This window comes from Oncorhynchus kisutch, linkage group LG20 (assembly GCF_002021735.2).
Source record: "Oncorhynchus kisutch isolate 150728-3 linkage group LG20, Okis_V2, whole genome shotgun sequence".
NCBI lineage: Eukaryota > Metazoa > Chordata > Actinopteri > Salmoniformes > Salmonidae > Oncorhynchus > Oncorhynchus kisutch.
Genome location: NC_034193.2, coordinates 14244973 through 14260474, shown reverse-complemented (window position 1 = coordinate 14260474; position 15502 = coordinate 14244973). Strand labels below are relative to the sequence as shown.

Below are 15502 nucleotides of genomic sequence, written 5' to 3'. Positions count from 1 at the left end.
CGTAGAAAAAAGATCAGAATTGTGCAGCCTGTCTAAACACAGCCTATGTGTGTGGCAATCAATATGTGTTTTGCTCTTACACATGAGCCATTCATAGTATACGATGTCTTGAAGGTTTTTACATGATTTTGCGCATGTGCCAGGTGATAGAAATTTCAACTTCAGTACTGGCGCTTTTAAAGGTCGGGTAAACAATACTTTCCTGTGGATATTTTCTCTCAACTTTCGACCAGCTGAAGGACCAAAACTACAGACAATCGGCAGAGTAAGTTAAAATATAATTGTATTCAACATTCCGGCTTGTAAATGACAATTTCCAGAATCAAACACTGTCATGTTCCAAACGGTGTATTTAGAAATTCACCATCTGTTCCACAGGCAAGATTACCCGCTATGGCCCCCAATTTAAATTCAGCAGTGGGCAGATTTTTCCTTGGGTGAATGTTCGGGGTTCGGAACATAGTTATACATCATTCGTACACTGCAAATTGACCGCAAGAATATCAAACGGATATAGTTTGGCAAAAACAGAATAATTTCAAACCTTGATTACAATGGGATACGCTCACATATGCCTCTCTATTTATGCCTGGGAATACTTGAGAACATATTTCCTAACTTAATATCACTTTGAACTGATTACCTGGTGATTTTTACAGTCGTTTATGTCCAACAACGAACATTATTTAAAATGTATTTGTATTATTATTTTTTTGCTCCCCGCCATATGGTTTCTATCAGGAAACTACCGCTTCTCTCCACCAGAGGGCCATACAATATAAAAAGAGCACTGAGCATGGGGCACATATTTTCTCTCATGCACCGAGATTTGCACATTTCCAGGATTTTACAGTTACGTCGCTGTTCGTGATTAGTAGCTCAGTAAAAACGAGAACTGGGCTGTGCATTAGTGAAACTGCTGTAGGGATATAGGGTGCCGTTACATTTTCTCCATTTATCGGAGGCAAGGACTCTTCTATCGTACGCCACACAATCTTTTTCTGGGTCTATTTGACAGGTTTCGTGTCTCGGGGAGCTTCTGACTGCACACCTGATGCATTTCAGGTCAAGGTGAGGATGAAATGAGATGCCAAACAGCTTTCATGCATAAACTTTTGCTGGATCGCTAGTTTAACGAGAGTAGGCGCTGCGAGGGCATAAAGGTAGGGGATTTGACTCGATTAATCTGTCTTCACTCGGCGCGCCCGTGGCAGTGATTTTTCGATCTTTTTGCCAACTACATAGCTAATTCTGCCAATGACATTAATTATCAGTCAGTGCAATCAACGTGACTGTAAATACAGTTGTTTAGTCTAGTGGCTGATGGCGAAGAGGCATTTTCCGTTAGCATTATGCCATAAGTCTGTGGCTATCCATGGCTCATTAGAAATCACCAAGGTGTATTTAGTGGAGGACACCTTTCATCAACCACTCCTTACCTTCGTTTCCCAGGCAACAGAAATGGGTGCAGCCGGAGCCATCTCCAGAGAGAAGTGACACTAGTGCAGTGAAATATAGGATTATGGAAGGAATCTTGCACATCTTTTATTGTTTATAAAGAATGAATCCTGCAATGTTAAACATATCACATGATATAGATTTTCTTTACACGATAAAGGTGTATAGCACGGTACCCCAACTGGTGGGCGGTATTATTTGGCCCCCACGTTTTCATCCACAAAAAAAAAACAAATGTTTTGAATTTTTGTTGGACATAAGACTAAAAACACCAGGAAGTCAGCTCCAAGTTATTTGACATTTTGGATATCTGTTCCCAAGTATTCCCACTGCATAAGAGACACGTGATTGTATACAAATGTAAGCAAGGCTTGAAATTATATTTTTGTCCAATATTATATCAGTTTGGCTTCTTGTGGTCAATTTGCAGTCTACAAGTTATTCTGCTCAAGAAAAAAATCATCCTGTTGCTGAATCTAGTTGATCATCATAAGTGTATAGATATAAAATAATTTCATTGTCTTTTTAAAAATGTTTTTGTTCAAAAACATGAAAGACATATCACAGATAAATGTTCCTCAGGCAGGCAATAAACTATTCCAAATTGTAGCCTAAGTGGATGTTTCGCAGCATACTTAGGCTTTAAAACAGGGGGAGGTATTAATTTCCAAGGCAACTTTTGCCTCCTTTAGCCATCCAGAATGAGATACCATAGCCCCTTGTGTGGTCTCCTTGCGGTTTGTTTAAACATGGTCATTGAGAGCTTTGGCTTTTGTGTGTGTGGAAAAAGTGAGCCACTCAAGGCCTGTGAGGAATAAACTGTCCTTGGAGGAATAGATCCATTGTATGATTTGTATGGGTCTGCAGCTGTGCCAAGATTTAAATAAATGTTTTTAAAATTTTATAACTCAACCAGGGCACAGAGGATAGGTGACTTGGAGCATGTTTTGTCTACACGTGGTAAGCATTTACAATTGAGTCATTCAGCAGACGCTCTTATCCAGAGCAACTTACAGGAGCAATTAAGGTTAAGTACCTTGCTCAAGGGTACATCTACAGATTTCTCACCTAGTCGGTTGGGGATTTGAACCAGCTACTTTTCGGTTACTGGCTCAACGCTCTTAACCACTTGGCTACCTGCCGCCCATGACAAGCAACTGAACACTCCAAACATTAGCCATGCCAGGAAACACTGCTTTCAATGATTCTACACATTGCTTACCTACTTGCAGAGCACATACACCGGGAACCATGAGGTTTACAATGATAATGACCCTCTTGAAGAAGGCTAACATTGAATTACTATCCAAAATCAAGGTAGCCTCCTATACCATCACAGTTCAAGGACAGATCAGCAGAAAACCATTTCATTTATGATGGACCATTGCTATTTGGGACCCTTGAGACATCCCTATACTAACTTTAATTACAACCCTTACATTTAAAAACATTTATTCAGCAGGGTAGGGACGTACCAGGGATCCATACGTACCTTACAGTGGCAAGAAAATGTATGAACCCTTTTGGAATTACCTGGATTTCTGCATGAATTGGTCATAACATTTGATCTAATCTTCATCTAAGTCACAACAATAGGCAAACACAGTGTGCTTAAGCTAATAAAACACAAATTATTGTATCTTTTTGTCTATTGAGTACAAAGTTTAAACATTCAGAGTAGGTTGGGAAAAGTATGTGAACCCCCTAGGCTAATGACTTCTCCAAAAGCTAATTGGCGTCAGGAGTCCGCTAACCTGGAGTCCAATCAATGACACGAGATAGATGTTGGTTAGAGCTGCCTTGCCCCATTAAAAAACACTCACAATTTGAGTTTGCCACAAGAAGCATTGCCTGATGTGAACCATGCCTCGAACGAAATAGATCTCAGAAGACCTAAGATTAAGAATTGTTGACATGCATAAAGCTGGAAAGGGTTAAACGTATCTCTAAAAGTCAGTCCATGGTAAGACAAATTGTGTATAAATGGAGTAGTTTCAGCACTGTTGCTACTCTCCCTAGCAGTGGCCGTCCTGCAAAGATGACTGCAAGAGCACCCCGCAGAGTGCTCAGGGAGGTTAAAATAGTCCTAGAGTGTCAGCTAAAGACTTACAGAAATCTCTGGAAGATGTTAACATCTCTGTTGATGAGTCTACAATACGTAAAACACTAAACAAGAATGGTGCTCATGGGAGAACACCATGGAAGAAGCCACTGCTGTCCAAAAAAACAACATTGCTGCATGTCTGAATTTCGTAAAAGAGCACCTGGATGTATTCTGTGGACCGATTAAAGTTGAATTGTGTGGAAGGAACACACAACACTGGAGGGGAAAAAAAGGCCCAGTACACCAACCTCATCCCAACTGTAAAGTATGGTAGAGGGAGCATCATGGTTTGGGGCTGCCCTAGGGCCTGGACAGCTTGCTATCATTGACAGAAAAATGAATTCCCCAGTCTATCAAGACATTTTGCAGGAGAATGTAAGGCTCTCTACGAGTTTGAAGGTCAACAGAAGTTGGGTGATGCAACAGGACAATGACTCAAAACACCGAAGTAAATCAACAACGGAATGGCTTCAACAGAAGAAAATCTGCCTTCTGGAGTGGCCAAATCAGAGTCCTGACCTCAACCTGACTTGAGATGCTGTGGCATGACTTTGAGTGGTTCACACCAGACATCCCAAGAATATTGCTGAACTGGAACAGTTTTGTAAAGCGGAATGGTCCAAAATTCCTCCTGACCGTTGAGCTGGTCTGATCCTCCAACTACAGAAAATGTTTGCTTGATGTTATTGCTGCCAAAAGATGGTCTACTAGTTATTAAAGCCAAGGGTTCACATACTTTTTGCACCGTGAATGTTTACACAGTGTGTTCTATAAAGACATGAGCACGTATAGTTGTTTGTTATTAGTTTAAGCAGACTGTTTTTGTCTGTTGTGACTTGGAAGAATATTGTTATGACCAATTCATGCAGAAATCCAGGTAATTCAAAGGGTTCACATACTTTTTCTTGCTACTGTATATGATGTGTCAATTCTATATCCTGTCATGTGAATCTTGTAAAAACACACGGTGACATTCAGGGGGTGGAATGTTTATGCATGCCCAGGATTTAGGCCTACTTGTTATGTAATGTAAACAGTGAGTGTCTGCCTATAGCCTAGAATCTAGATCATGTTAACATTGTATTTCAAAAGGCTGTAGGGTAAAACAATGAAGACAGATGGTGTTGGTTTTGCCAGTAAGACCAACCACTGTTGCCAAACAGGTAATGATTAGCATATATTCTGTGAGCATTTAATTTCACCTCAATCAAAACTTTGATCATGTAGCTAGTTAGGCCTAGATTTCCAGCGTACATGAGTTTCCACCATCACATGGTTGCTGAGGATATGAATGAGCACTCAGGACAGAAGCTGCAACAATAACTTGCCTCTTCAGCTTTAATTAAATTAGAGATTCAGCCCTGCCGTCTTCTGTCTTCACATCCCTGATTTATTTTCTCTCTCTCCCGTTAGGATTAATTAAACTTGGACAGGCCCCGGTGCCCCTGGGCTCTTGGATGCAGATTGACTTGCACCTTCAAAGTTTGAAATAGCATAGGCTTAACTAGTATAGCAGTTCATTCTGCGGCTTCATGTTGTCGGCCTTGAGCAGACTCTTTCTGAAGTTCCTGCCGGTCTTCTTGGGCTGCTGCTTCTGCACCATCTTAATTAACTTAAGGATCCAGCAGGGGAAAGGTTGTGATTGGATCTACAATGATGTCTAATTAGCTATTACCATATAAACATGCAGAACAGAGAACATGTATTCTATTCTACAAGGTCGGGTGCTATTTTGGACAATAGGGCTGTTGGCCTGCTCTTGTATTTCATCTGGATGGAATAATACCATGCCATGTATTACGAAATTTGGTTTCAATTTCCAGGATGGTCTCATAGACTAGACGTAACACAGTAAATGAAAAAATCTGGGACACTGAAATTAATGTGTTACATTTGGTATGGTTACATAAGACGGAAGGTTAATTAAGGCAAAAACGTGAACGTCGAGCAACCCAAAGGTTGCTTGTTAGAATCTCATTACAGACAACTTTAGCATTTTGGCTAGTTAGAAACTTTTATACTACTTTTTAGGTACTTTGCAACTACTTAGCATGTTAGCTAACCCTAACATTAACTCCTAATGCCTAGCTAATGTTCGCCACCTAGCTAATGTTAGCCACCTAGCTAATGTTAGCCACCTAGCTAATGTTAGCCACAACAAATTGGAATTTGTAACCTATATGTATTACAATATGTTAAATTTGCATGATTTGTAAGATATCATACAAATAGTAACATCCACAAATTTTAATACATACCAAACATAACACATCATACTAATTTGAGTGTCCCATATTTTCATTTACTATGTTACGTCTACCCCTGAGTCTAGATTGCAGCATTTCATTGTGTTCTTAGGAAATGGTAATAGAATAGGCAAATTGAGAAAATGTCAGTGTCCTCAGATTTTTCCCTCTGGCCAGTTTCAAATTGAGTTGACATCATGTGGCAGAACAATGACGCGATGCCAATATGATTGGTCTCACATAGGGCTGTCCCGACCTAAAGAAAATCATCTGTTCTTTTATGAGTGTCTCTCTCTCTCTCTATATATATATATATATATATATATATATATATATATATATGAGAGAGAGAGACACTCTCATAAAAGAACAGATGATTTTCGGTCGACCTCGATATATATATGACACACCCTATGTGTTTTAATGAAATCAACTACAGTGGGGCAAAACAGTATTTAGTCAGCCACCAATTGTGCAAGTTCTCCCACTTAAAAAGGCCTGTAATTTATCATAGGTACACTCATCATAGGTACACTTTAACTATAACAGACAAAATGAGGGGAAAAAATCCAGAAAATCCCATTGTAGGATTTTTAATGAATTTATTTGCAAATTATGGTGGAAAATAAGTATTTGGTCAACAACAAAAGTTTCTCAATACTTTGTTATATACCCTTTGTTGGCAATGACAGGGGTCAAACGTTTTCTGTAAGTCTTCACAAGGTTTTCACACACTGTTGCTGGTATTTTGGCCCATTCCTCCATGCAGATCTCCTCTAGAGCAGTGATGTTTTGGGGCTGTTGCTGGGCAACACTGACTTTCAACTCCTTCCAAATATTTTCTATGGGGTTGAGATCTGGAGACTGGCTAGGCCACTCCAGGACCTTGAAATGCTTCTTACGAAGCCACTCCTTCGTTGCCCGGGCGGTGTGTTTGGGATCATTGTCATGCTGAAAGACCCAGCCACGTTTCATCTTCAATGCCGTTGCTGATGGTAGTCTTTGTTACTTTGGTCCCAGCTCTCTGCAGGTCATTCACTAGGTCCCCCTGTGTGGTTCTGGGATTTTTGCTCACCGTTCTTGTGATCATTTTGTCCCCACGGGGTGAGATCTTGCGTGGAGCCCCAGATCGAGGGAGATTCAGTGGTCTTGTATGTCTTCCATTTCCTAATAATTGCTCCCACAGTTGATTTCTTCAAACCAAGCTGCTTACCTATTGCAGATTCAGTCTTCCCAGCCTGGTGCAGGTCTACAATTTTGTTTCTGGTGTCCTTTGACAGCTTTTTGGTCTTGGCCATAGTAGAGTTTGATGTGTGACTGTTTGAGGTTGTGGACAGGTGTCTTTTATTCTGATAACAAGTTCAAACAGGTGCCATTACTACAGGTAACGAGTGGAGGACAGAGGGGCCTCTTAAAGAAGGTCTGTGAGAGCCAGAAATCTTTTTTTTTGTTGCAAATAAATTCATTAAAAATCCTACAATGTGATTTTTCAGGATTTTTTTTCCTTCTCATTTTGTCTGTCATAGTTGAAGTGTACCTATGATGAAAATTAACTTTTTAAGTGGGAGAACTTGCACAATTGGTGGCTGACTAAATACTTTTTTGCCCCACTGTATAAGCATTGAGCTTGTATGATGCTTTAAGCTTACGGTTTGATGAAATAAGACCAAAGCCTCGAGGGCGTCGGATCTAGATGACCAGAAAAAGAAGAAAAAACTTAACCTGACCCAACTATTTTCCTCCTGCTGGCTTTTTCAGATTCTGCCATTACTCTCCTGAAGTTGACGGTAAAAGGAGTCGGCAACCTTTCTCATGTTGAATGCCAATTTACATTATAATTTCTACTGATCCGTGTGCCAGTTATGGTTTTCATATGCACATTTTTGCGAAAGTTTAATTTAATTTGGTTAATCAAAACGCTATCTATATAAAAATTATACAAACCTAAAGTAACTTCTATTGCCAATGCCAACTATATGTAAAAATAGCCAAAATAAAAACATTGCAGCCTGCAGGTATAAAATATCCTGATTTTAAAAATAAATCTTGATCCTGTTGAGGCAGAGGTAGTTGTCCTTGCACCACACGGTCAGGTCTCTGACCTCCGTATAGGCTGTCTCATCGTTGTCGGTGATCAGACCTACCACTGTTGTCATCAGCAAACTTAATGATTGTGTTGGAGTTGTGCCTGGCCATGCAGTCAAGAGTGAACAGGGAGTACAGGAGGGGACTGAGGACGCACCCCTGAGGGGCCCTGTGTTGAGGATCAGCATGGCGGAGGTGTTACTCGTGGTCGACCGATTTAAATCGGAATGGCCGATTTTCAAGTTTTCATCACAATCGACATTTTTGAACACCGATTATGGCCAATTACATTGCACTCTACGAGGAGACAGCGTGGCAGGCTGACTACCTTTTACGCGAGTGCAGCAAGGAGCCAAGGTAAGGTGCTAGCTAGTATTAAACTTATCTTATAAATCAATCTAAACAATCAATAGTTAACTACACATGGTTGAAGATATTACTAGTTTATCTAGCTTGTCCTGCGTTGCATATAATCGATGAGGTGCGCATTCTTGAAAAAAAGCACAATCGTAGCACCAATGTACCTAACCATAAACATCAATGCCTTTCTTAAAATAAATACACAAGTATATATTTTTTAAACCTGCATATTTAGTTCAAATTGCCTGCTAACATGAATTTCTTTTAACTAGGGAAATTGTGTCACATCTTTTGCGTTCTGTGCAAGCAGAGTCAGGGTATATGCAGCAGTTTGGGCTGTGTGAAGATCATAATTAATTTGCCAGAATTGTACATAATTATGACAACATTAAAGGTTGTGCAATGTAACAGCAATATTTAGATTTAGGGATGCCACCCATTAGATAAAATACGTAACGGTTCCGTATTTCACTGAAAGAATAAACATTTTGTTTTCGAAATGATAGTTTCCAGATTTTACCATATTAATGACCTAAGGCTCGTATTTCTGTGTGTTATGTTATAATTAAGTCTGATTTGATAGCGCAGTCTGACTGAGTGGTGGTAGGCAGCAGCAGGCTCGTAAGCATTCATTCAAAACAGCACTTTCCTGCGTTTGCCAGCAGCTCTTCGCTGTGCTTCAAGCATTGCGCTGTTTATGACTTCAAGCCTATCAACTCCCGAGATTAGGCTGGCAATACTATAGTCAAAGGTATATGAAATACAAATGGTATAGAGAAATAGTCCTATAAATTCCAATAACTACAACCTAAAACTTATTAACTGGGAATATTGAAGACTCATGCTAAAAGGAACCACCAGCTTTCATGTGTTCTGAGCAAGGAACTTAAACATGAGCTTTTTTACATGGCACATATTTCACTTTTACTTTAATCTCCAAGACTTTGTTTTTGCATTATTTAAACCAAATTGAACATGTTTCATTATTTGAGACTAAATTGATTTTATATATGTATTAAGTTAAAATAAGTGTTCATTACGTATTGTTGTAATTGTCATTTTTATATATATTTATTAATCGTTAGTCTTTTTTTTTGGTCCATCAATAATCGGTATCTGCGTTAAAATCATAATCGATCGACCTCTACTCTCCATTTTATTGTATTAATGGGGACCAGGTTAAATCAAACATTTTGTCGGGACCCATGCACAGTGTACTTAACAGTTGTATTACACATCTGAGAATGCCTCAAAAATGGGGTCCCAGAGGCCACTCAGATTGGCATGGCCAAAACATGTGTACCACAGTCGCTGGACTCTCAAAGATGATTGCATCTCAAACACTTGGGTATATTTTTGCCAAAATGTTGACCATCTGTCATTTGAGTAATGGAGACGATGCAAAACCTTAAACTGAATAAGCCCATGCCTTATGCAAAATGATGTGTGGATTAGAGGTCGACCGATTATGATTTTTCAACGCTGATACTGATACCGATTTATTGGAGGACAAAAATAGCGAATAATCAGCTGATTTTTTAAAACATTTTATTTTACTTTTTAAATATATATTTTATTTATTTTATTTTTTAATAATTTTTTTATTTATATATATATATATATATTTTTTTTTATATAATAATAATAATTTAAATGTTTTATATACAGGGGGGAGAACAACTATTTGATAACCTGCACAATCGGCAGTGTTTCCTACTTACAAAGCATGTAGTGGTCTGTAATCATAGGTACACTTCAACTGTGAGAGACAGAACATCACATTGTATGATTTTTAGTAAATACTTTGCATTTTATTGCATGACAAGTATTTGATACATCAGAAAAGCAGAACTTAATATTTGGTACAGAAACCTTTGTTTGCGATTACAGAGATCATACGTTTCCTGTAGTTCTTGACCAGGTTTGCACACACTGCAGCAGGGATTTGGGCCCACTCCTCCATACAGACCTTCTCCAGGTTTCGGGGCTGTCGCTGGGCAATACGGACTTTCAGCTCCCTCCAAAGATGTTCTATTGGGTTCAGGTCTGGAGATTGGCTAGGCCACTCCAGGACCTTGAGATGCTTCTTACGGAGCCACTCCTTAGTTGCCCTGGCTGTGTGTTTCGGGTCATTGTCATGCTGGAAGAACCAGCCACGACCCATCTTCAATGCTCTTACTGAGGGAAGGAGGTTGTTGGCCAAGATCTCACGATACATGGCCCCATCCATCCTCCCCTCAATACGGTGCAGTCGTCCTGTCCCCATAGAATGATGTTTCCACCTCCATGCTTCACGGTTGGGATGGTGTTCTTGGGGTTGTACTCATCCTTCTTCCTCAACACAGCGAGTGGCGTTTAGACCAAAAAGCTCTATTTTTGTCTCATCAGACCACATGACCTTCTCCCATTCCTCCTCTGGATCATCCAGATGGTCATTGGCAAACTTCAGACGGGCCTGGATATGCGCTGGCTTGAGCAGGGCGACCTTGCGTGCGCTGCAGAATTTTAATCTATGACGGCGTAGTGTGTTACTAATGGTTTTCTTTGAGACTGTGGTCCCTGCCGTGTTGTTCTCGGCTGATCCCTCACCTTCCTTATGATCATTGATGCCCCACGAGGTGAGATCTTGCATGGAGCCCCAGACCGAGGGTGATTGACCATTGACTGTTAAGGTCAGACTTGTTGAGGTCTACAATTGAATTACTTTGGATTTTCCCATGATGTCAAGCAAAGGGGCACTGAGTTTGAAGGTAGGCCTTGAAATACATCCACAGGTACACCTCCAATTGATTCAAATGATGTCAATTAGCCTATCAGAAGCTTCTAAAGCGTGACACCATTTTCTGGAATTTTCCAAGCTGTTTAAAGACAGTCAACTTAGTGTATGTAAACTTCTGACCCACTGGAATTGTGATCCAGTGAATTATAAGTGAAATAATCTGTCTGTAAACAATTGTTGGAAAAATTACTTGTGTCATGCACAAAGTAGATGCCCTAACTGACTTTTCAAAACTATAGTTTGTTAACAAGACGTGTGGAGTGGTTGAAAAACAAGTTTTAATAACTCCAACCTAAGTGTATGTAAACTTCTCACTTCAACTGTGCCTTTGGAAAGTATTCAGACCCCTTGATGACTTTTTCCATATTTTGTTAAGTTAGCCTTATTCTAAAACGTACATTTTTTTTCCCCCCTCTTCAATCTACACACAAAGCAAAAATAGTTTATGAAACATTTGTTAAAAATGATATCACATTTACATAAGTAAAAATGTACTCAATACGTTGAAGCACCTTTTGATTACAGCCTCAAGTCTTCTTGGGTATGATGCTAAACGCTTGGCACACCTGTATCTGGAGTTTCTCATTCTTCTATGCAGATCCGCAAGCTCTGTCAGGTTGGATGGGGAGCATTGCTGCACAGCTACTTTTAAATCTCTCCAGATATGTTCGGGCTGGGCCACTCAAGGACATTCAGAGACTTGTCCAGAAGCCACACCTGTGTCTTGGCTGTGTGCTTAGGGTCATTGTCCTGTTGGACGGTGAACCTTCGCCCCAGTTTGAGGTCCTGAGCACTCTGGAGCAGGTTTTCATCAAGGATCTCTTTTTAAATTTTTTTTAATTAACTAGTCAGGTTGGTTAAGAACAAATTCTTATTTTACAATGACAGCCAAACCCTCCCCTAACCCGGACGACGCTGGGCCAGTTGTGCGCCACCCTATGGGACTCCCGATCACGGCCGGTTGTGATGCATCCCAGGATCGAACCTGGGTCTGTAGTGACACCTCTAGCACTGAGATGCAGTGCCTTAGACCGCTGCGCCACTTGGGAGCCCCTTTTGCTCTGTTCATCTTTGCCTCGACCCTGAATAGTTTCCCAGTCCCTGCCGCTGAAAAACATCCCCACAGCATGATGCTGCCACCACCATGCTTCACCGTAGGGATGGTGCCAGGTGTCCTCCAGACGTGACGCTTTGCATTCGGGTCAAAGAGTTTAATCTTGGACTAGAGAATCTTGTTTCTCATGGTCTTGAGTCTTTCGGTGCCTTTGTCAAACTCTGTCATGTGCCTTTTACTGAGTGGCTTCCGTCTGGTCTCTCTACCATAAAGGTAGTGCTGCAGAGATGGTTGTCCTTCTGGAAGGTTCTCACATCTTCACAGAGGAACTCTAGATCTCTGTCAGTGACATTAGGATTCTTGGTCACCTCCCTGACCTAGGTCCTTCTCCCCCGATTGCTCATTTTGGCCGGGCAGCCAGCTCTAGGAAGAGTCTTGGTGGTTCCAAACTTCTTCCATTTAAGAATGATGGAGCCTGCTGTGTTGTTGGACCTTCAATGCTCTGACATACACTGTCAACTATGGGACCTTTTATATAGACAGGTGTGTGCCTTTTCAAATCATGTCCAAGTAATTTAATTTACCACAGGTGGACTCTAATCAAGTTGTAGAAAAATCTCAAGGATGATCAATGGAAACAGGATGCACCTGATCTCAATTTCCAGTCTCATAGCAAAGTGCCACAATACTTACATAAATAAGGTATTTCTGTCTTTATTTTTAATAAATCTGTTTTCACTTTATTATGGGGTATTGTGTGTGTAAATTCAGGGTTTTTGTTTATTTTATCCATTTTAGAATAAGGCTGTAATGTATCAAAGTGGAAAAAGTCAAGGGGTTTGAATACTTTCAGATGGCACTGTATGTAATGGGGAATTGATATACACTAACAATCAAACACAAACAACTCACACAATGAAGCTATGAAACATTGAATGTGCAAAAATTGGTGGGAGAGAGCACATTCTGGAGAGAGAAGTTAATTGTGCATGGTCAATCTGACTTATGGTGATTTGGTCTCAGCGGAAGTCAAGGCATTCATACTTCTTGTGGAGCAGTGAAGAGTTGTCAAGGAAGTGAGTTTGTGTTTATACAGGATGTACCGCTCCCACCTACCGTCATACAATCATGTCAATGCAGACCTATACATAGCTCTCTGCATTGTTACAAAATTTGGGAGGCACAAGGCGATACGGTACGGAGCTCAATTTTGCCTCCGCATGCAACTCTAGAGGCTCCGCAATTGCGTCACCCTCCAAATTGAGCCTCCGACCTCGTTTTCAGATCAAGCATAGATTGGCTTCTAGTTCTAGGCCTCCACAATGGATTAGTTTGTGTGTGTGTGCATACATACAGTACCAGTTAAAAGTTAAGGGTTTTTATTTTTACTATATTTTCTACATTGTAGAATAATAGTGAAGACATCAAAACTATTAAATAACACATGGAATAATGTTGTAACCAAAAAAGTGTTAAAAAAATCAAAATATATTTGAGATTCTTCAAATAGCTACCCTTTGCCTTGAGATCTTTGCACACTCTTGGCATTCTCTCAACCAGCTTCATGAGGTAGTCACCTGGAATGCATTTCAATTAACAGGTGTGCCTTAAAGTTAATTTGAAATTTCCTTAATGCATTTGAGCCAATCAGTTTTGTTGTTAAGTTATTTATCTGTTATTTTACCAGGTAAGTTGACTGAGGACACGTTCCCATTTACAGCAACGACCTGGGGAATAGTTACAGGGGGAAGGAGGGGGATGAATGAGCCAATTGTAAACTGGGGATTATTAGGTGACCGTGATGGTTTGAGGGACAGATTGGGAATTTAGCCAGGACACCGGGGTTAACACTTCTACTCTTACGATAAGTGCCATGGGATCTTTAATGACCTCAGAGTCAGGACACCCGTTTAACGTCCCATCAGAAAGACTGCACCCTACACAGGGCATTGGGATATTTTTTTAGACCAGAGGGAAGAGTGCCTCTTACTGGCCCTCCAATACCACTTCCAGCAACATCTGGTCTCCCATCCAGGGACTGACCAGGACCAACCCTGCTTAGCTTCAGAAGCAAGCCAGCAGTGGTATGCTGCTGGAATAAAGGTAGGTAGGGTGGGTATACAGAAGAGAGCCCTATTTGGTAAAAGACCAAGTCCATATTGTGGCAAGAACAGCTCAAATAAGCAAAGAGAAAAGACAGTCCATTACTTTAAGACATGAAGGTTAGTCAATATGGAACATTTCAAGAACAAGAAGTTTCCTCAAGTACAGTCCCAAAAACCAAACGCTAGGATTGAAACTGGCTCCCATGAGGACCGCCACAGGAAAGGGAGACCAAGGATAAGTTCATTAGAGTTAACTTCACCTCAGATTGCAGCTCAAATAAATGCTTCAGATTTCAAGTAACAGACATCTCTGCATCAACTGTTCAGAGGAGACTGCGTGAATCAGATCTTCATGGTCGAATTGCTGCAAAGAAACCACTACTAAAGGACACCAATAAGAAGAGACTTGCTTGGGCCAAGAAACACAAGCAATGGACATTAGACTGGTGGAAATCTGTCCTATTCGTCTGAAATTTGAGCTATTTGGTTCCAACCATTGTCTTTGAGACGCAGAGTCGGCGAACAGATGATCCCCCCCCCTCCAACTTTATTTAACCAGGTAGGCTAGTTGAGAACAAGTGCTCATTTTTAACTGCGACCTGGCAAAGATAAAGCAAAGCAGTGTGACACAGACAACAACAGAGTTACACATGGAGTAAACAATAAACAAGCCGATAACACAAACGAGTCAATGACACAGTAGAAAAAATAAAGTCTATATACAATGTGTGCAAAAGGCATGAGGAGGTAGGCAATAAATAGGCCATAGGAGCGAATGATTACAATTTAGCAGATTAACACTGGAGTGATAAATGAGCAGATGATGATGTGCAAGTAGAGATACTGGTGTGCAAAAGAGCAGAAAAGTAAATAAAATAAAAACAGTATGGGGATGAGTTGGGTAGATTTACCGATGGACTATGTACAGCTGCAGCGATCGGTTAGCTGCTCATATAGTTGATGTTTAAAGTTGGTGAGGGAAATAAGTCTCCAACTTCAGTCATTTTTGTAATTCATTCCAGTCACTTGCAGCAGAGAACTGGAAGGTAAGGCGGCCAAATGAGGTGTTGGCTTTGGGGATGATCAGTGAGATATACCTGCTGGAACGTGTGCTATGGGTGAGTGTTATTGTGAACTGAGATAAGGCGGAGCTTTACCTAGCATAGACTTATAGATGACCTGGAGCTAGTGGGTCTGGCGACGAATATGTAGCGAGGGCCAGCCGACTAGAGCATACAGGTCGCATTGGTGGGTGGTATAAGGTGACTTGGTAACAAAACCGATGGCACTGTGATAGACTGCATCCAGTTT

At 40.6% G+C, this 15502-nt stretch overlaps 1 protein-coding gene across 2 annotated transcripts in view; it reads left to right on the top strand.

Annotated features, from left to right (window-relative positions):
• The first annotated feature begins 36 nt into the window (after positions 1–36).
• Positions 37–15502, top strand: part of LOC109865539 (phosphatidylcholine:ceramide cholinephosphotransferase 1) — a 37268-nt gene continuing 21802 nt past the window's right edge. Inside the window, exon 1 of one of the 2 annotated variants that reach the window (XM_020453805.2) lies at positions 37–265. The gene's annotated coding sequence lies outside the window, so the exon portion shown is untranslated. Of the gene's footprint in view, positions 266–776; positions 1072–15502 lie in introns of those variants that run through there. The other variant, XM_020453806.2, reaches the window with a different exon arrangement.